At 43.4% G+C, this 19,325-nt stretch overlaps 1 long non-coding RNA gene across 1 annotated transcript; it reads right to left on the reverse strand.

Moving 5' to 3' along the window:
- Positions 1–2,881: 2,881 nt before the first annotated feature.
- LOC309516438 lies at positions 2,882–10,485 on the reverse strand. Its single transcript, XR_014212921.1, has 3 exons — positions 10,292–10,485; positions 7,644–7,705; positions 2,882–2,916 (listed from the first exon to the last, which is right to left on the reverse strand). It is a non-coding gene; the product is annotated as an uncharacterized lncRNA (long non-coding RNA).
- Positions 10,486–19,325: the final 8,840 nt, after the last annotated feature.

Consider the following 19,325-nt stretch of genomic DNA (forward strand, 5'->3'; position numbering starts at 1 on the left):
AGGATTCCGCCCAAGGCCTGATACCGCCAAAGTTGTGACGTTTTGCTACGGGAAAGCCAAACCTGCCAATGCAAGAGAATTCCTTTCCGGCCCATCAACAGCGACCATGACATAGCAGCACCCACGTACCTGTGGAGAAAAGGTTAACCTGCAAAAGAAGTCTTAACTGAGGGTGGGTGGGGTAGGAGAAGCTCTGTAGCCAACTGACGATTCCCAGGTAAGATCCTTGTGTGGGCAGGTGGTCCCACCCCCTACCTGGCCTGATCACCTTGACAACACTTCCCCAGGCGGGATTGGGCAACTGGCTGAGGTAGGCAGAGACCTCCAGGTATCCCACCTGGGGGGAGGAGGGGGCCAAGCCTGTGTTAATGGTGCCACATAGGGTCCAGGGGGCTGCGCACGACCATGCAAAGGGCACCCCCCATTTAATGTGGGGAGCGATCATTGCAGCCTCCGGTGGGATCTCTGTCAAAAGGAACTAGAGGTTTCCTCACTGGAAAAGCAGCTGATGGAAGGGAATGAGTGTTGGGGAAGCAGTGGCGTAGCGTGGGTTGTCAGCACCCGGGGCAAGGCAAGTAATTTGCGCCCCCTAACCTGTGGATTTGCGCCCCCTAACCCGTGGATTTGTGCCCCCTAACCCTAACCCCCAGATGTTGCGCCCGGTGCGGCCGGGCCCCCCTGCACCCCCCATGCTACGCCACTGTGGGGAAGGAGGACTGGCCGTTCACCACTTGCAGCAGTGTCCCTGAGTTCAGCATTTTGCTTCCTTAAATAGGCCTGAATAGCAATATCTGCAAATAAGGGAGAAAATAAAGGAATGGTATAATATGAGGCGTAGTGTGGAAAAAAAGTAGAGAGGAAGAAGTCCCCCCCTCCCATAATAGTAGAATATGGGGCCAGCAAACTGAGTTGGAGATGCAGAACAGACAGAAGCACATCTCTCCCCGCCCCCCAATCATGACTGTTGTAATAATTTAGATTGTTGTTACTCGTTACTCAGAGTGAAGTGCAAGTTCATTGGGCAAAATGGAGTCCCACAGTCTTTGGATATAGAGGTCAACAATCCAAATACAGTTGGTATAATGACTCTGGACTAACAGATAGAGGAGGAAGAGTTATTCTGTACGTTTGCTGTGTTAAGAGATAAATTGCAGATGGCCCAATGGCAATATTTGCAATGGCTTTTTAAAAAAATTAATAACCCTGTTTGAACCAGCAGCCATTACAGAATCTAAGACAGTGCTGTCCAAACTTTTTTCAAAGAGGGCCAGATCTGTTGAAGAGCCGTGAGGGATGACCAAAGGACCGACCAAAGTTGTTGAGCTTTTATTTAGGATTGAAGTTGTTGAGGTTTTAAAGGATTGATTAGGTCCCCAAAACGGACTTTGGACACACCTAATCTAAGACACCAGAGATATTGGCTAAACCCTTTGAGACTAAAAATCTAGTGAATACTTTTTATACATACAGTGGTACCTCGGGTTAAGTACTTAATTCGTTCTGGAGGTCTGTTCTTAACCTGAAACTGTTCTTAACCTGAAGCACCACTTTAGCTAATGGGGCCTCCCGCTGCTGCCACGCCGCTGGAGCACAATTTCTGTTCTCATCCTGAAGCAAAGTTCTTAACCTGAAGCACTATTTCTGGGTTAAGTGGAGTCTGTAACCTGAAGCGCGTGTAACCTGAAGCGTATGAAACCCGAGGTACCACTGTTCCTATATTACTTAGACAACAGGATAATGTTTTAGCATCTGTAGTAAAGATGTCAATTGATTTTAAATTGTATCTTATACAACAACAACAAAATTATTTATAATTTATTGGACTCTGTTATATTTATATAGAAAAGGACTATCTATGACAACATATTATTATTATTATTATTATTATTATTATTATTATTGCAGGGGTTGGACTAGATGACCATTGGGTCCCTTCCAGCTCTAGGATAATTCTTCTTTGAATCATGTTCATGCAATGCAGTTTTAGCAGAAAGTACTAAATTGTATGAGTATTACTTTGAGGGGAAAGCTAGCATTGTCAGGGGATAATATTCTTTTAAAATATCTACCTGCTGCATAGAATTTGACAACTGGTCAGTGTAAATGGATTTTTTTATCCCCTCCATACAGCTAAAACTCTGATACTGATCCACTGGAAAGATAAATCTATGACTCCCTTTAATCAATGGATAGAAGAGATGATGTATGTCTTGCAACATATGAACAGATTGCTTATAGGCATGGACTGTGTGTGGACAACAGCAACAACAACAACAATTTATTACTTATACCCCCCCATCTGGCCGGGCCTCCCCAGCCACTCTGGGCAGCTTCCAACAGGATATTAAAAACACAATCAAACATCAAAAATTAAAAACTTCCCTAAACAGGGCTGCCTTCAGATATATTCTAAAAGTCAGATACAGTGGTACCTTGCAAGACGAATGCCTCGCAAGACAAAAAACGCGCAAGACGAAAGAGTTTTCCGTTTTTTGAGTCGTTCCGCAAGACGAATTTCCCTATGGGCTTGCTTCGCAAGACGAAACGTCTTGCGAGTTCTTGTGAGTTTGTTTCCTTTTTCTTAAAGCCGCTAAGCCGTTAATAGCCGCTAAGCCACTAAGCCGCTAATAGCCGTGCTTCGCAAGACGAAAAAACCGCAAGACGAAGAGACTCGTGGAATGGATTAATTTCGTCTTGCGAGGCACCACTGTAGTTGTTTATTTTCTTGACATCTGATGGGAGGGCGTTCCACAGGGCAGGTGCCACCACCGAGAAGGCCCTCATCCTGGTTCCCTGTAACTTCGCTTCTTGCAGCAAGGGAACCGCCAAAAGGCCCTCAGCGCTGGACCTCAGTGTCTGGGCAGAACGATGGGGGTGGAGACGCTCCTTCAGGTCTACTGATAGATATTATGATAGCTGGAAAGCATTTATACAAAATACAGCAGGTTACAAATAATTGTATATGTATTAGAATAAAAATGTCAGGTATATACCATTGTGTTAGATAAATATGTATAGAATTATAATGTTTTCCTCCTTTTTATATATTTTTTTGGTATTTTTAGTGCATGTTTTTGTTTCTTTTTTGTTGGTTTTTTGTTTAACTGAAATATTTTTTTAATAAATAAATAAATAAAAACAATTCAAATGCAGTTACTTGCATGCATTGGCCAGCCTTAGAGTACGTGCAAAAGGTTGATTGTTATGAATCTTGCTTTCCAATTAATTCTGCTCTGCAATTTTGTTGTTGTTTAGTCGTTTAGTCGTGTCCGACTCTTCGTGACCCCATGGACCAGAGCATTCCAGGCACTCCTGTCTTCCACTGCCTCCCGCAGTTTGGTCAAACTCATGCTGGTAGTTTCGAGAACACTGTCCAACCATCTCATCCTCTGTCGTCCCCTTCTCCTTGTGCTCTCAGTCTTTCCCAACATCAGGGTCTTTTCCAGGGAGTCTTCTCTTCTCATGAGGTGGCCAAAGTATTGGAGCCTCAGCTTCACGATCTGTCCTTCTAGTGAGCACTCAGGGCTGATTTCCTTAATAATGGATAGGTTTAATCTTCTTGCAGTCCATGGGACTCTCAAGAGTCTCCTCCAGCACCATAATTCAAAAGCATCAAAAGCATCAATTCTGCTGTGCAATAATGACTGCCAACACCAGAATTTGGAAATGTTCACCTTTAACACTTAACATCTGTACAGTGGTGCCTCGCAAGACGAAAAGAATCCATTCTGTGATTCTCTTCGTCTAGCGGTTTTTTCGTCTTGCAAAGCAAGCCCATTGACGGATTAGCGGATTAGCGCTATTAGCGCTATTAGCGGTTTTTAGCGGCTTATCGGCTTATCGGATCAGCTGATAAGCGGCTTAGCGGCTTAGAAAGGGGGGGGGAGGAAAAAACCCCCGCAGGAACTCGCAAGACATTTTCGTCTTGCAAAGCAAGCCCATAGGAAATTTGTTTTGCGAAGCACCTCCAAAATGGAAAACTCTTTCGTCTAGCGAGTTTTCCGTCTTGCGAGGCATTCGTCTTGCGGGGCACCACTGTATAGTGCTTTCAGGTCTTGAAAGTTTTCCACATGTATCATGCAGTTATAATCCTTACAACAGCCCTAGTAAGTCAGGTTATGCAGAGGAGTGCGTTTAAGGAGCAGACTTGCATAGTAAGTGTTTTCTCTTTTGCCAATTTAGTTATATCAGAATATTAATGAAGATTAGCACCTTTTGACTGTGGCTGTTTCAGAAGTAATTGACAGCGCAATTATTTCAGCCTTCTTTTTATAATTCCCTTTTTCTCTTTTTGGAAAAAAGGAATTAACTTCTACTGGGGGGGGGGAATGTTCCCTGGGCAAAGGCACAGCAGAGGTTTTTCACTAGCAACTTGCTGAACTTCCATTATCAATCTTCTCAAGTGTTGGGGTTTTTTTATTTCCACTTTCTGCAGTGCTTTATTTTAAGAAAATACATAGGACTTCTATTGTGAAGCATTTTAAATGCTGGGGATTCTGCTGATATGCAATATCAGCATTGCAAACAGCGATATATAAGCTGCACTCCTATACATATGTACGTGGGGATAAGTCCCAATGAAATTATGGGGATTACTTCTTAGTAAATACGTTGTAGATTCTTTATATGTTTGGATCCATACATCTTATTCCTTACAATCTCAATAATGACTAGTGAACAAATCGGCTCCCAAACGCCACAAAGTGAGTGTTCCGGTTTGCAAACTTTTTCAGAAGCTGAACGTCCAATGCGGTTTCCGACTGAGTGCAGGAAGCTCCTGCAGCCAATTGGAAGCCGTGTCTTGGTTTTTGAACCATTTTGGGAGTCGAACAGACTCCTGGAATGGATTAAGTTCGAGAAGCAAGGTACCACTGCATTCCTCACCCAAGTAGGGATACGTGTGTGAAAGCCTGTGTCGGTCTGCATGTATCAGCTAGTAAGATCGAGGTTGGCATGTGTCTGTCTTGGGAGACAATGGAGGAGTCAACCTTTGGGGATTAAGTCAAACCATGGAGAGCTACAGCACCTGCTGTGGCTGTGGAGACCAATAAGGGAGAGACATGTTTTGTTGCAGCTGGGGCAGATGAAGGCATCTGGTTGTGCTGATGCATGTGTGCCCATGGTGTTTCTTCTCTCTGGGCTCCTCCCAGTGGTGATTCCTCCTCTGAAAAGCAGCTTATATTTTCCAGAGGGAAGGCCATGTAGCCAAAATAATGCCGGGTCCTGCAGTATCTCCTAAGTGCCGCTGACATATTTTTGGTTACCAAAAAATTGATAGATTAAAGCCCGCTTTTTCTGATGCATGGAAAGTTATCCTCAGTTAGCGAACGCTGGGCTCTCATCCGTTAAAGTTTGTCACAACAAATACAGTGGTCTTTAAATTAAAACAAGATTTTTAGCTTTTTTGTATTTTCTGTTTCAAGGATCATTAAGAAAATTGTATCTTCTTTGGTGGCAAAATTCATTCAGCCTTGGAAGAGAATAAGATGAACACACACACACACACACATACACACACACACACAATTAAAACTCTTCAAAATGACAGAAGGCAGTGATGGTTTTTTTGTGTGTTTTTAATACTACTGGTGTCTTTTGTGATGACTAACAATCACTGTTTCATGGCACCAAGTGAAATCTTCATTAGCAGGAAGTGATAACAGCAGTCCTGAATATCCGCCAAAAAGAGATCTTTATCAAACATACTGAGAAGGTCAGAAATAGATGCTCCTCTTGTTGGTTTTCCATTGCTTGAGTACAGAGTGTCACATCAAATTAGGTTCAACCTGAAGCTGTTGCTTCCTTGTTCTATGAGAGGCATCTTAGTCAAATAATGCGTTACATGATAAATTGCTCCTAGGCTCTTACATTTCAGTATCAGGATTTTATGTTTTGCCATGATGGGAAAATCCTGCACATAGAAAACTGTGTCAGGCAGAAGGCCATACTCTCCCACATTTCTCCAATGAAAATAGGGACATTGTATTCCGTAATAATAGTTTCACTATTTATACCCTACCCATTTGGCGCAATTGCCCCAGCCACTCTGGGAGGCTTCCAACACATATAACAAACATAATTCAACATTCAACATTAAAAAAACTTCCCTATACAGGGTTGCTTTCAGATAGCACAAGGGTCAGATAACTCTCTACCCTCCAACATTTCTCTGATGAAAATAGGGGCATCCTACCATACCCTCGGGATGCAAGTGCCACTGTGGGTTAAACCACAGAGCCTAGGACTTGCCGATCAGAAGGTCGGTGGTTCAAGTCCCCGCGACAAGGTGACCTCCCGTTGCTCGGTCCCAGCTCCTGCCAACCTAGCAGTTCGAAAGCACATCAAAGTGCAAGTAGATAAATAGGTACTGCTCCTGCGGGAAGGTAAATGGTGTTTCCGTGCACTGCTCTGGTTTGCCAGAAGTGGCTTAGTCATGCTGGCCACATGACCCGGAAGCTGTATGCCGGCTCCCTCGGTCAATAAAGCGAGATGAGCGCCGCAACCCCAGAGTCGGCCACGACTGGACCTAATGGTCAGGGGTCCCTTTACCTTTACCTTTTATGGCCTTTTAAATTGTGGAGGTACTATTTTGCTTGTTAGTATGCAGTGTTTTCATATGGGCAGTATATAAATGAAACAAACAAACAAACTTTTCACCAATGAAATTTAAGGGAAGGGCAACAGGCTAGTTGGAAGTTCAATGCCTGTTACCATCACAATGTATGCCCCTCCCTCCCTTCTCCTCAAAACGAATCACAGAGTGGGAGACTTGCCTGAAAAGATTTTCATTCTTCCCTTTTCCACAGCTGTCTGAGGTTACATCTTGCCATTCTCCTCCCTCACTGATGCTTCTTCAACTGCCTTTTTTACTGAATAATATTTTTTTATCCTGCAGTGGGTACCAGGGCTGTGCCATATTTGCAAAAGCCCAAATTCTGAACCCAAATCAGGCTGATTTGGGAAAGATCCAGGCTTCAGCAGAGTTAGGTAGGGACAGCTCTGGGTCATTGTGGCTTGGGTCAGGCCGCTCAGAGTGATCTGAGGCTGTCAAGCATTCTGCCCAGACGCTGAGGTCCAGCGCTGAGGGCCTTCTGGCGGTCCCTCACTGCAAGAAGCAAAGCTACAGGGAACCAGGCAGAGGGTCTTCTCGGTAGTGGCTCCCGCCCTGTGGAACACCCTCCCACCAGATGTCAAAGAGATAAACAACTACCTGACATTTAGAAGACATCTGAAGGGAAGTTTTTAATGTGTGACATTTTAATGTATTTTTAATCTTTGTTGGAAGCCGCCCTGAGTGGCTGGGGAAACCCAGCCAGATGGGCAGAGTGCAAATAATAAATTATTATTATTATTATTATTATTATTATTATTATTATTATTATTGGGCACCAGGCAGGATACAGCAGCAGACCCCAGCAGGATTGATTCCTCTGCTCAACAGCGGGTGACTGGAGGATTCCTGCAGGGTACTCTTTTGCACGCTCTATCCCCACAGGGTGTAGGGTTTAAAACACACTAATAAAGCATTAGACATGTCTCTCAAATTGTTTCAGGTGGTCCTGAGGCAGTTCAGCTCTACTGGTTGCATGTGAGCAATGCTATTTTTCTAGAAAAAAAGGTGCCAGAACTCATCCTGAACTCACCTCATTCTCCCTTGTTCTGGCCCACCTGAGAGGTGACAGAACTGCGTTCCAGAGAGTTCCAGCTGAAAAAAAAAGTCCTGCATGTGAGACACTTAAAAAACCAAACAAAACATTCCTGTTCATAATTGGAAAGAGAAGCTGAAGCAGACGTTTTAAACATCCAAAAAAAAAAATGTGCTCCATTTATATGTACACCCAATATTTATGCTTTAGGGGAATTAAAATTATTTATTTTCTGTTTATTTTCCTTTGATGTTGGAAACTAATTTATTACTGATGTGAGCCCACCCTATCAGCATGAATCGCAATTTTTTTCATTCACATCCACACAAGCTTTCAAAAAGACTCCATCCAGCTAAAACTTGGAGATATGAAGCTTATGAGACTTCTAATCTTCCCTCGTAGTTTGGCCTTCTTATTCCACTGAGGGTTTTGCTTCTGAAATCTGGGAAGCTTTGCTGTTTCCTAAGCAAATATATTTGTGTTATGTATTTGATGTCTCCGGGAAAGTTTCTGTCAGCCTTCTGATGTAGCACATGATACTTGCTGGACAGACTAGTGATGATATCAGACAAGTTTGTCTTTGCACTATTGAATATCATCAAAGCTGTTTTATGCCATGGTTCCCCTTCAGGTGCTTTGTACTACAGATCCCAAACAGCTCACTAGAGATGTCTGATTTGGCCACAGTGACGCCTGCCTTAGTTGCATGTCATTTGAATAACACACCCGACATGGGGCTGCCTTTGAAAAGTGCTCAGAAACTTCAACTGGTTCAAAGGGATGCAGCCAGATTGTTGACTGGGGCTGGTTATAGGGAGGAGATGACTTCCTTCCTAGAAGAATTTCACTGCCTATGACTTATAAAGCCCTACACGACTGAGGTCCAACCTATCTGAAAAATCAAATTCCCCAGGTTCTGAGATCTTTGGAGGAGGTTTTTCTCAGTCCTGCCACCATTCCATACATGTTTGGTGGGAGAATTGGAGAAGGCCTTCTTGGTGGCTGCTCCCGTACTTTGGAACTCCTTCCCTAGAAGAGTGAGACTGGCTCCCTCCTTGTCCTTCTGCTGGCAGGTGAAGAAGACCTACTTGTTCCAAGAGGCTTTTTGAGGAACTGACTGCTTTTAATGAGGGGCTCACTGGAGCCCCTTCCCTATGAAAAAGACACATTAAACTAAAACATTTAGGATGTTTAGCTTAGAGCAACCTTTCTCAACCTTGGGTCCCCAGATGTTCATTGAACTACAAATCCCATCATCACTGGCCATGCTGTTTGGAATGATGGGATTTGTAGTCCCACAATATATAGGGACCCAAGGTTGAGAAAGTGTGGTCTACAGAAATAGAAAAACAAGTGGGGGTATGAGACAGGATTATAACATTACGAATACGGTAGCATGTTAAGGATGGATATACTGTATAGAATTGTCTCTCATCTGTAATACTAGAACGTTGGGTCATTCAATGAAATTGTTTTGCCATAGATTCAGTGGACACAGGCAAAATAAAATACGTATTCACATAACACATAATTAACTTGTTGGAATCCACAGATGCATGGTGTGGTGGTCACTGGTTTAGTTGGTCTGAAAAAGAGATTAGGCATTTTCAAGAATGGCACATTTATCAAGGGCTATTAGCTGGAATGAGGGATGCGGGTGGCACTGTGGTCTAAACCACAGAACCTAGGGCTTGCCGATCAGAAGGTTGGCGGTTCAAATCCCCGTGACCGGGTGAGCTCCTGTTGCTCGGTCCCTGCTCCTGCCAACCTAGCAGTTCGAAAGCATGTCAAAGTGCAAGTAGATAAACAGGTACCACTCAGGCGGGAAGGTAAATGGCGTTTCTGTGCACTGCTCTGGTTCGCCAGAAATGGCTTAGTCATGCTGGCCACATGACCCGGAAGCTGTACGCTGGCTCCCTCGGCCAGTAAAGCGAGATGAGCGCCGCAACCCCAGAGCCATTTGTGACTGGACCTAACAGTCAGGGGTCCCTTTACTTTTACCTATTAGCTAGAATAGCTAAATGGAGCCTCCTTTCTCAGAGACAGTGTACCTCTGAATTACTGGTGCTGGGGACAAACAATAAGGAAAGGCTGCTTTCAAGATTCCTAGAAACACCTGGCCATCCCGAACTTAGTGGACAGATTGGCAGGTTAAAGCGGGTCTGTTGTTTGATGCAACAGGTCACTGTTTTTGAACTTATGATGTAATATATATACTTGGTCTTCCCAGAAAGGATGAATGCTGTTCAAAAAGTGGTTAAAAAAATAAACATGAGTCACATCCCTCCCACTGCAAGTAACTCTGTTCAAATGCATTAGCTAATCAATTTAACAGATTGCCTGTCATGAGCGTTTGATCTTCCTATTCTGACAATTATGCTTTGATGTCCGGGTGGCAGGGAGTGCTCACAAAGTTTGCTTTCCCAAAAACATTATAGTCACACACAGCTGATATGCAACTTCTGTTTAATAACTTCTGCACCAGTCCTAAGCTTGAGTAGAGATACTTAGAATGAGCGCAGCAGTCTGCAGCAGTAAGTATTTTTAGGAAGCAATTTATCCGGCCAGTCAAGGAAACTTAATTGTTTACTACTGCAAGGAAAATATCACCACAAAATAAACATATATTTTTAAAGTTTTCTGACCTGTAGATGACGCTTTGAACTAAATGCTGTAGGTACCCGCTCACTAAACCAGAAATGCAATCCCATCTCTTTTCATTATAATTAAAAGAATTAGTTTTGCATTCACGCGCACTGGAGTAGAATAAATGTTAGCAGTCGTTGTTGAAGTGCCTGGCTGTCCTTTCAGCCTTTGTGAAAAACAATTAAAAGGCCCTAAAAGGAAAGTTGAAATTGGAGCACGGTCAACTATGACACGCAAGAGACCATCATGTGACCGCAGTGCTTATTTATAGCTGCAACAACAAATGCAATTCTTTTGAGGCATTTGCTTTGCATGACATCCCAAATATACCCACAACGTAACTGGCTGTGTTTAACTATATAAATTCTTTATACATCATATAAAAATAACTCTTTTCATATTATCTAATTGAGTAGAAGCAATTAAGGACCAACATTTAGAACAGGAAATACAAATAGATCAGTTCTTATATACGTAATGTCCAAATAGAAGCTTTTGTGTTTCACATATGTACAAATAAATCAGTTTTTTAAAACGTAATGTCCAAATAAAAGCTTTTTGTGTTCCACGTATGTCTTAGCGAATACAGGTGTCAAGCGTAACAACTTTAAGGAACAGTACTTGCAAAAGATGAACTTTTCTTTGTAATGTTCCACATCTGTCTTTGCAAAGTATAGTTGTTGTATACAGCTGCTGTATGCAGGTATCAGACGAAGGGTATGAAAGATCTTAACGTGCCTTTGCAAAATATAGTTGTTGTATGCCAGTGTCAGACGAAAGAACTTCATCGTGACAAGGATTCCCGGAATAATACCTTGTTTCGCCCTGCTGGGCTTCGTCAGCTGAGCAAACTCATATTTCGTGTATCAGAGACATGGAACGAGTGAATAATTATGTAGAATCATTATGTCATCACTACAGCAGAGGCAAAATGCCACGCACACCCACTCCACTCACGGCTGCAGTGGAGGAGTAGGAATCCCACCGCTGTTCGTACAGTGCTTGAGTGGTGTTGTCGGCAAGCTGCCCCACGGCGCAATCGTGGTGCCACTACATACCGCGCATACTACACACGGCACACACACATGCTACGTACGTAGCGGCACCACACATGCTACGTATGTAGTGGTACCGCGCATGCACCATACATATGGCGCATGTGCATGCACTGCCGGACGGTTTGCCCTGCCCCCCAACACCCCACACTGGATGCCAGTTAGCGTTCCTTTGCCCCTGCACACACCCTGCCAACTTCACCATCCTGTTTGCTTTTGTTCCAGTCTCCAAAATGCCTCGTTCTCCCTTCAATGTGTGCAAAGTATGTATGAAACTTAGCGGCTCCAGTCACATTCCTGGCTGCCATAAAAGGTTGCAAAGAAGGCCTTTGATTTGCTGCCTGCAACACTGCTTCCATTCCTCTGCAGTCTGTCTTTTGCAAATACAAAACCAAACCAAGCAAAACCACAACTGTTATTCATCTTACTGACTGCTGTGGTCAAATCATCTAACTTAACATAATTTAAGTAATTAATTACGTAACTTACGTTGCCATCACCCTGTTCTACCCCATTCATTTCCACGCAAAGGAAACACAATGTAGATGGAGAGAAATGTAATCACTTGCAGACTGAAAGCCAACAAAGAAAACCACAGTGAAAACTATTCCCAATTGTTGGGATTGATTTGCCTGGGCTGAATATGTGAATATTTGCAATTTCTGCACCCTTTTCTGTTTCTGTTTGAATTGTGCATCATCCCTAAAGCCATATTGTGGCGTCTGAAGCAAAATCAGAGTGAGGATAATGCCTTCTGCCCACATTCTGGAGCCCACATGGTTGAAAAATAAATAGTGCCCATCAACAGTTGGGACACAAGTGATGCCACCAGGGTCACTGAACAGGCAGGAGGGGTTGTTGTTGTTTAGTCTTTTAGTCATGTCCGACTCTTTGTGACCCCATGGACCAGAGCACGCCTGGCACTCCTGTCTTCCACTGCCTTCCACAGTTTGGTCAGACTCATGCTAGTAGCTTTGAGACACTGTCCAACCACCTCGTCCTCTGTCGTCCCCTTCTCCTTGTGCCCTCAATCTTTCCCAGCATCAGGGTCTTTTCCAGGGAGTCTTCTCTTCTCATGAGGTGGCCAAAGTATTGGAGCCTTGGCTTCAGGATCTGTACTTCCAGTGAGCACTCAGGGCTGATTTCCTTAAGAATGAATAGGTTGGATCTTCTTGCAGTCCATGGGACTCGCAAGAGTCTCCTCCAGCACCATAATTCAAAAGCATCAATTCTTTGGCGATCAGCCTTCTTTATGGTCCAGCTCTAACTGCCTTGCCATGGCAAAGGCGCTTGAATAACTCAGAGAAGCTATGAGCTATGCCGTGCAGGGCCACCCAAGATGGACAGGTCATAGTGAAGAGTTTTGACCAAACATGATCCACCTGGAGCAGGAACTGGCAAGCCACTCCAGTATCCCTGCCAAGAAAACTCCATGGACAAAGACAACAGGCAGGAGGGGAGTTCCATGCAAACTTCCGCTCTCTAAACTTTGGCTTTTGAGTAAAAAGGTTGCTAAATTAAATTTTGTTTCTGCTTTAGTTTCTGCCATAGAAGCTATAACTGCACACAGCTGCAAACTGTTGAAGAAAGGAGGAATGGGGGTTTATAGTGGGGAGTGGTGGCATTCCCCCAGAGCAAAACACTGCTCTTGCATTGACAATCAAAACAGGAGAGCATTCAGTGCGGTCTTAATTATATAAACTATTTATATAATAGTCTGTTTTCCAAAGTCAGCTTAGAGGTCGGACAGAGTCGGAGAATGAACCTGACCCCCAAATACCTGACATATTCAATGAAAAAGAAGAGACAGACGAGGAAAGGCTGGGAAGCTCAAAATCCCTTTCAAGGCATCTTAAAATATTTATTGTTAAAAGCAGGTAAAGGGTGTTGCTTAGGAAAAAAACATCAACATGTACAACTCAGCAGAACTCCAGAGCTGTGCCTCCAACAAATGAGTCAATAAATGTGCCGCCCCACTCTCAGACTTCCCTGAAAGTTTGCAAGAGATGTCTGTTAGAATTCAAGGAAAAGAAAAGTGCCACTGATTTTCACGTAATAAAAGGCAAACGGTTGCCTGGGAGAGCCTGACAGCAAATCCACCAGCTGGCTGAGGAAACAAACTGACAATATAAGGCACTGAGCCAGCGCTACAAAAATGGTTCAGTGAACCCGATGAGCATTACTGCAGAAATAGAGAACCCTCTCGAATTATTGTCTGAGTTCTACCTGGAAAAATATGACAATGGGGCATCTATTGCATTTTTCAGATTTGTCATGTTCTGTAATCATGTACACATATGTGAATACTATATAACAGATATAATAATAATAATAATAATAATAATAATAATAATAATAATAATAATAATAATAATAATGTTATTATTTATTACCCCTCCCATCTGGCTGGGTTTCCCCAGCCACTCTGGGTGGCTTGCAATAGAATATTAAAATACAATAGTCTATTAAACATTAAAAGCTTCTCTAAACAGGGCTGCCTTCAGATGTCTTCTAAAAGTCTGGTAGTTGTTTTTCTCTTTGACATCTGGTGGGAGGGCGTTCCACAGGGTGGGTGCCACTACCAAGAAGGCCCTCTGCCTGGTTCCCTGTAACTTGGCTTCTCACAGCGAGGGAACTGCCAGAAGGCCCTTGGCACTGGACCTCAGTGTATGAAAATGTATGGAGCTTTATTGCTTTGCAAAATAGTTCCCATTATTATTATTATTAATTTTATTTGCATTTATATAGCACCTTTTCCTCAGAGGAGCTCAAGGTGGTTTTCCCCTTTCTCATTCTACCTCCACAATAGCCCTGAGGTATGTGAGGCTGAGAGATAGTAACTGGTCCAAGGCCACCAGCAGCTTCATGCCCAAGGGGGGGGGATTCAAACCCTGGTTTCCCGAGGCCTAGTCCAACACACTTACCACTGCCCCCCACCTTAGGATAGCATACTGGGAGCTAGCCTTTATGCATATCCCACTGGCTCCCTAAGTAGGGCTGCCATACATCTGGAATTTCCCAGACATAGCCAGTATTCAGCCCTCGTAAACAGCATCTGGGCGGAAATCACTAAAAATGTCTGGGAAAATCTGGACATATGGCAGCCCATGTCGGCAGTGCAGATTTTGGCAAATTTCATTAAAAATAGCTCAAGAACTCATTCCCCCACCCCTGAGATTTCACAAAGAAAACTCAACAACTTTTTTGTCCAGTTTTTCACTTTTTGAAATGTGGCGACCCTACTCTAAAGCACAGTGCTACTCTAAATTCACAGCTTCTGTGAATTTTAATCCAGCTTTTAAAAACTGCGATTTAATGGTCCACTCACTAGAAAGTAGGCCACAGATTTATTGGGTGGGATGACCAAGCTAGCGATTCCTTAACAACCAAAATCTTTCATCTCTTCCAACATTCAGACCATGCAAAACCTCTAATCTGTTCCTATGGTTTCCTAACCCTCTCACATCTGATCCATGCTGTGTTCCTTGCCTCTATTTTCAATGACACACTCCCCTCGTATCTCCACTCTGCCCATGACTCTCACTTCTCCAACCCTCATCCCTCAACCACCTGAATGTCTCCTGCTCCCGCACATGATTCTGCTTATTCTCTATAGTTGCTCCATTTTGCTGGGATCTCTCTCCAAGGATATGCCAGAACATTTCTCTAACTACCCTAGTTTCCACCTTCCCCTCAAAATCTACCTATCTGCAGATGGAAATGACTTGGAAATTTCAAGTTTGGAAATACTGAGTCTAAAACTGCAGTTCTAACCCCACTGACCTGGGAGTAATCCTCATTGGGACTTACTTTTGAGTGGACATGGTTATAACTGCAATGTAAATCCCTAAGAATCTTGACCCTGTATGAAGTATGATGTTATTCAAACTGCTCCTTTTATTTTCTCGCAAGCCAACTTTCCATGAGTATGTGTATGAAGGCCTTCATTATCACCTAAAAGCCTTGTCAGTCAGAATGGTCTAGTGCAAATTTTGCAGACTGTTGTAGCTTGCAAGGATTTCCTTTCTTTTATTAAAAATGTGGAAGCCCTGGCAAATTACAGTGTCCACAAATTTTTGCACATGGAAGGTCTTGGGGTCTAATGACAGCCAAAGCTACCTTCTTTGCACTGTCAGGCTTTGAAGAATCGTCTTCCTCCCCCATGGCAGTAAATAAGATCAAACAAAAGGAATGTCTTACCAGTTAGATTCTGTAATAATCACAGTGAGAGACAAAAGAACACATCTCCCTCCATTCCTATTAATCTACGTCACTCCTACATCTGGTAGTCTGAGCTTGGAGTCTCTGCGCTGAGACTTTCTGAGCTCTCCTCGACCTTGGGGAGGGCGGTGAAGGAATGCTGTCCAATGACTGTGAATCTGTTATCCCTGTCTCTTCCCATGTTTTTTCTCCTAGCTGTTCCCCACCCAGTTCTTCCCAGCTTCTGCCTTCTGAACTGTGCCCCTCTGCAAACCACTGTTCCAAATCTATACTGTCCTCTTGCTCCTGTGAAGATTCAGGATCAGGAGGAGGGGGTGGCTCCCACCATTCCGCCTCAGTGCAGTCCTCCTGCATGGTCCCTGACACCTACCTATCATTGCTGAATGACAATGTGCCTTTTTTCATCCCCCCCCCTTCTACAGACTGAAAAAGCATGTGTATGGCGGGGAAATACTCATGGAAAGTAAGTATGGATGGAAAACATTTCTTTTGAGAAAGGGAAGGGTTGTCAAAAAAACTCACATGGGGAGAGTGATCTACAAATGCATTTCCTTGTTTTAAAGAACTGGTCAGCACAACTACTTTAAGTAGACAATGAGCTGGTCTTAAAGCACTGGGAAAACAGGAACAAGATGATTGTTGTATTGGTGTCTATGCCATGCAATTCCAAGACGGATTGAGCTAATTCTGGGAGCTGCTTTTAAAGATGTCATTAAAGTCAGGAGGGAAACAATCAGGGAGAGAAACTTGTCAATGTCACTTAAACTTCCCAGTTTACAAGTAAAAGCAATTTAAGAGGGTCATCTATAATTAACAAGATACAGTGCAAATTGCAATCAAGCATCTTGTTCAATCAAGAAGTAATTATGATATTCCGGGCTGAGGGAAGGCAGCATTTCTTGTACCCATTTAATGTGATAAGCAGTGAGCACATTTAAAATGCCAATAAAATGAAAGCTGTCAGGAAGCTGTTTTCCCTTCCAAGAACTACAACAGTTGTCCTAAATAAAGTTAGCTTGCTGGCAAGGCTAACTGGTTCTGTTCATCAAGTGTTGCACCCTTCAGACAAACATGGGAAGGGAGCAGACAACAGCACCCTCTTTCTGACAGTCAGAATAACATAAGCTGAGCATTGGTTTTGTTGACTGTTCCAAACATAATTTTTTATTGGCCATTTTTAATGTTTCTCCCCCAACTTTCACCCTCTTTTACTCTCTTTCCCCCTTCCTCTCCTTGATCTCATCCCCTCCCTCAATATGCAGCAATTGGGCTTTAGAAAAGCTTCCATTAGTGCCAAAGGGAATTTTGAAAGAAAAAAACTAACTAACTGCAGGATGGGGATGCATTGGAGAGGAAAGGGTTAATCCCTTGCTCCACAGTGATTCCACCAAAAACCACAGACAAGCACACAGAATGGGAATCTGTGGGGTGTTTGATGGGGAGATGGTGGAGGTTTGCAGCTGGTGCACATATGGTTAGTCCCCCCCCCCTTTCTCTGTGCTAGGAACTCCCAAAAATCGCACCATGGAACAATTAGACTTAAGGAGAGTTTGCAGTGGTACTAATGGTTAACAAGTGGGGAGGCTGCAGCTTAGATGGGGCCTATGACCAGAGTCACCCCCCCCTTGTGATAGAGAATAGCTTGAGTATCACATCTCCCTTTACCATTTGGTTGAGAATGATGAAAAGATTTCTTTGAAAGGTATGCACTGATTTGTATGTATTTAAACCAAACTCTGGCTTCAATAACAGTTGCACAATAAAAGTGTTTGAAAAGGAGTTTTGGTCTACTAGCTAGATCCCACTGATTGCATCTTGTATTGTTTTAGTTTAATCTCATATCCCACTGTGACCACAGCCTTCCTGATCTGCTATCTGGGTTTTCTTTTTAGTCTTCTTTCAGATTCTTTTGGTAATGGAATTCACATCATGTAAAAAGATCTGAAAACCTCTCTTGAAAATTTCTGGTTCCTCTGGTGCAATGATTTCCATTTCCTTCTGTATTTTGTTTAGTTTAAATTAGTTTGAAGTTAATTGGAATCTAAGGCACAAAGGCACTATTCGAAGTTAATTCCATTTATCATGCGCCACCTACCACTTCCCAGTGCAAGTTGCTGCAAATGGATCTCAGAAACTTTGTCAGTGTACACACTTCCATGGACTCTGCTCTCAGTGCACTCCAACTGCTGATTTAGGAAGCAGTGAACACACAATGCTGACCACAATCCATGTCTATCTTGTATCTGCCTTTTGTTGCTTAAGAAAAACCGAGTTTTGATGCATTTTCCCTAAAAGCAGCTTTGATCTGAATTGAGAAAAGGAATGACCTCACTGCATTTTAGGCTGGTATCTTCTTCTTCTTCTTCTTCTTCTTCTTCTTCTTCTTCTTCTTCTTCTTCTCCTTCTCCTTCTCCTTCTCCTTCTCCTTCTCCTTCTCCTTCTCCTTCTCCTTCTCCTTCTCCTTCTCCTTCTTCTTCTTTTCACAACCTGAATGTAGAGCATGATTCTACCATTTCTGATATCTTCTTCTTCTTCTTCTTCTTCTTCTTCTTCTTCTTCTTCTTCTTCTTCTTCTTCTTCTTCCTTTCCATAATATTAGAAGCTTCTCACAAAGATGCACATAACTTTTCACTTTATTTTTCTGGACATTTTTGCCTTCCCCCAAATTAGCACTGCTTCCTCTTGGCTTGCTATTTTCCCTATCTCCAAATTGTCATTGCGCACCGTTACGGAGCATAATGTGTCCAGTCGGCTCCATCGTACCCAGTTTAAAACCAGGAGAAGTTGTTGCCTGCCTTATGTGTGGGTCCAGGTACAATGAAGCTGCAGGCAGTGGAGCCAAAGTATGATAAAGTTGCAATAAACACAGGACAACCGCTTGGGATTTTAAAAGGCCACAACTGTATTGATTACAGAGGTTAGCAGGTTTGGGGTCAGGCATTGAGTCTGTGCCCTGTATCAACCAGTCCATCTGCTAGCTGATAATTTGGCAGGGCTAACCAAGGTTAACAATCACCCTATGATGTACATCAGCTTGAGGCGACCCCTCCAAGATCACCATATTGGGGGCACTATGGACCATCAGCTTGCATCTGGGCATCTGGAGAGAAGCATGACCTCCCCCTGGATCCCTTTAAGGGGGTATCCTGATTCCTTGGCTGACACTGAGGCTTGGGCATTGCTGGCTTTTATAGCTAGTGAGCAGGCCAGACAGTCAGACCTCACCTGGAGTACTGTGTCCAGTTCTGGGCACCACAGTTCAAGAAGGACACTGACAAACTGGAACATGTCCAGAGGAGGGCAACCAAAATGGTCAAAGGCCTGGAAACGATGCCTTATGAGGAACGGCTAAGGGAGCTGGGCATGTTTAGCCTGTAGAAGAGGAGGTTAAGGGGTGATATGATAGCCATGTTCAAATATATAAATGGATGTCACATAGAGGAGGGAGAAAGGTTGTTTTCTGCTGCTCCAGAGAAGCGGACACGGAGCAATGGATCCAAACTACAAGAAAGAAGATTCCACCTAAACATTAGGAAGAACTTCCTGACAGTAAGAGCTGTTCGACAGTGGAATTTGCTGCCAAGGAGTGTGGTGGAGTCTCCTACTTTAGAGGTCTTTAAGCAGAGGCTTGACAACCATATGTCAGGAGTGCTCTGATGGTGTTTCCTGCTTGGCAGGGGGTTGGACTCGATGGCCCTTGTGGTCTCTTCCAACTCTATGATTCTATGATTCTATGTGGTCAGCTCCCCGAACCATG

This window comes from Podarcis vaucheri, assembly GCF_965113315.1.
Source record: "Podarcis vaucheri genome assembly, chromosome: 13".
Lineage (NCBI taxonomy): Eukaryota > Metazoa > Chordata > Lepidosauria > Squamata > Lacertidae > Podarcis > Podarcis vaucheri.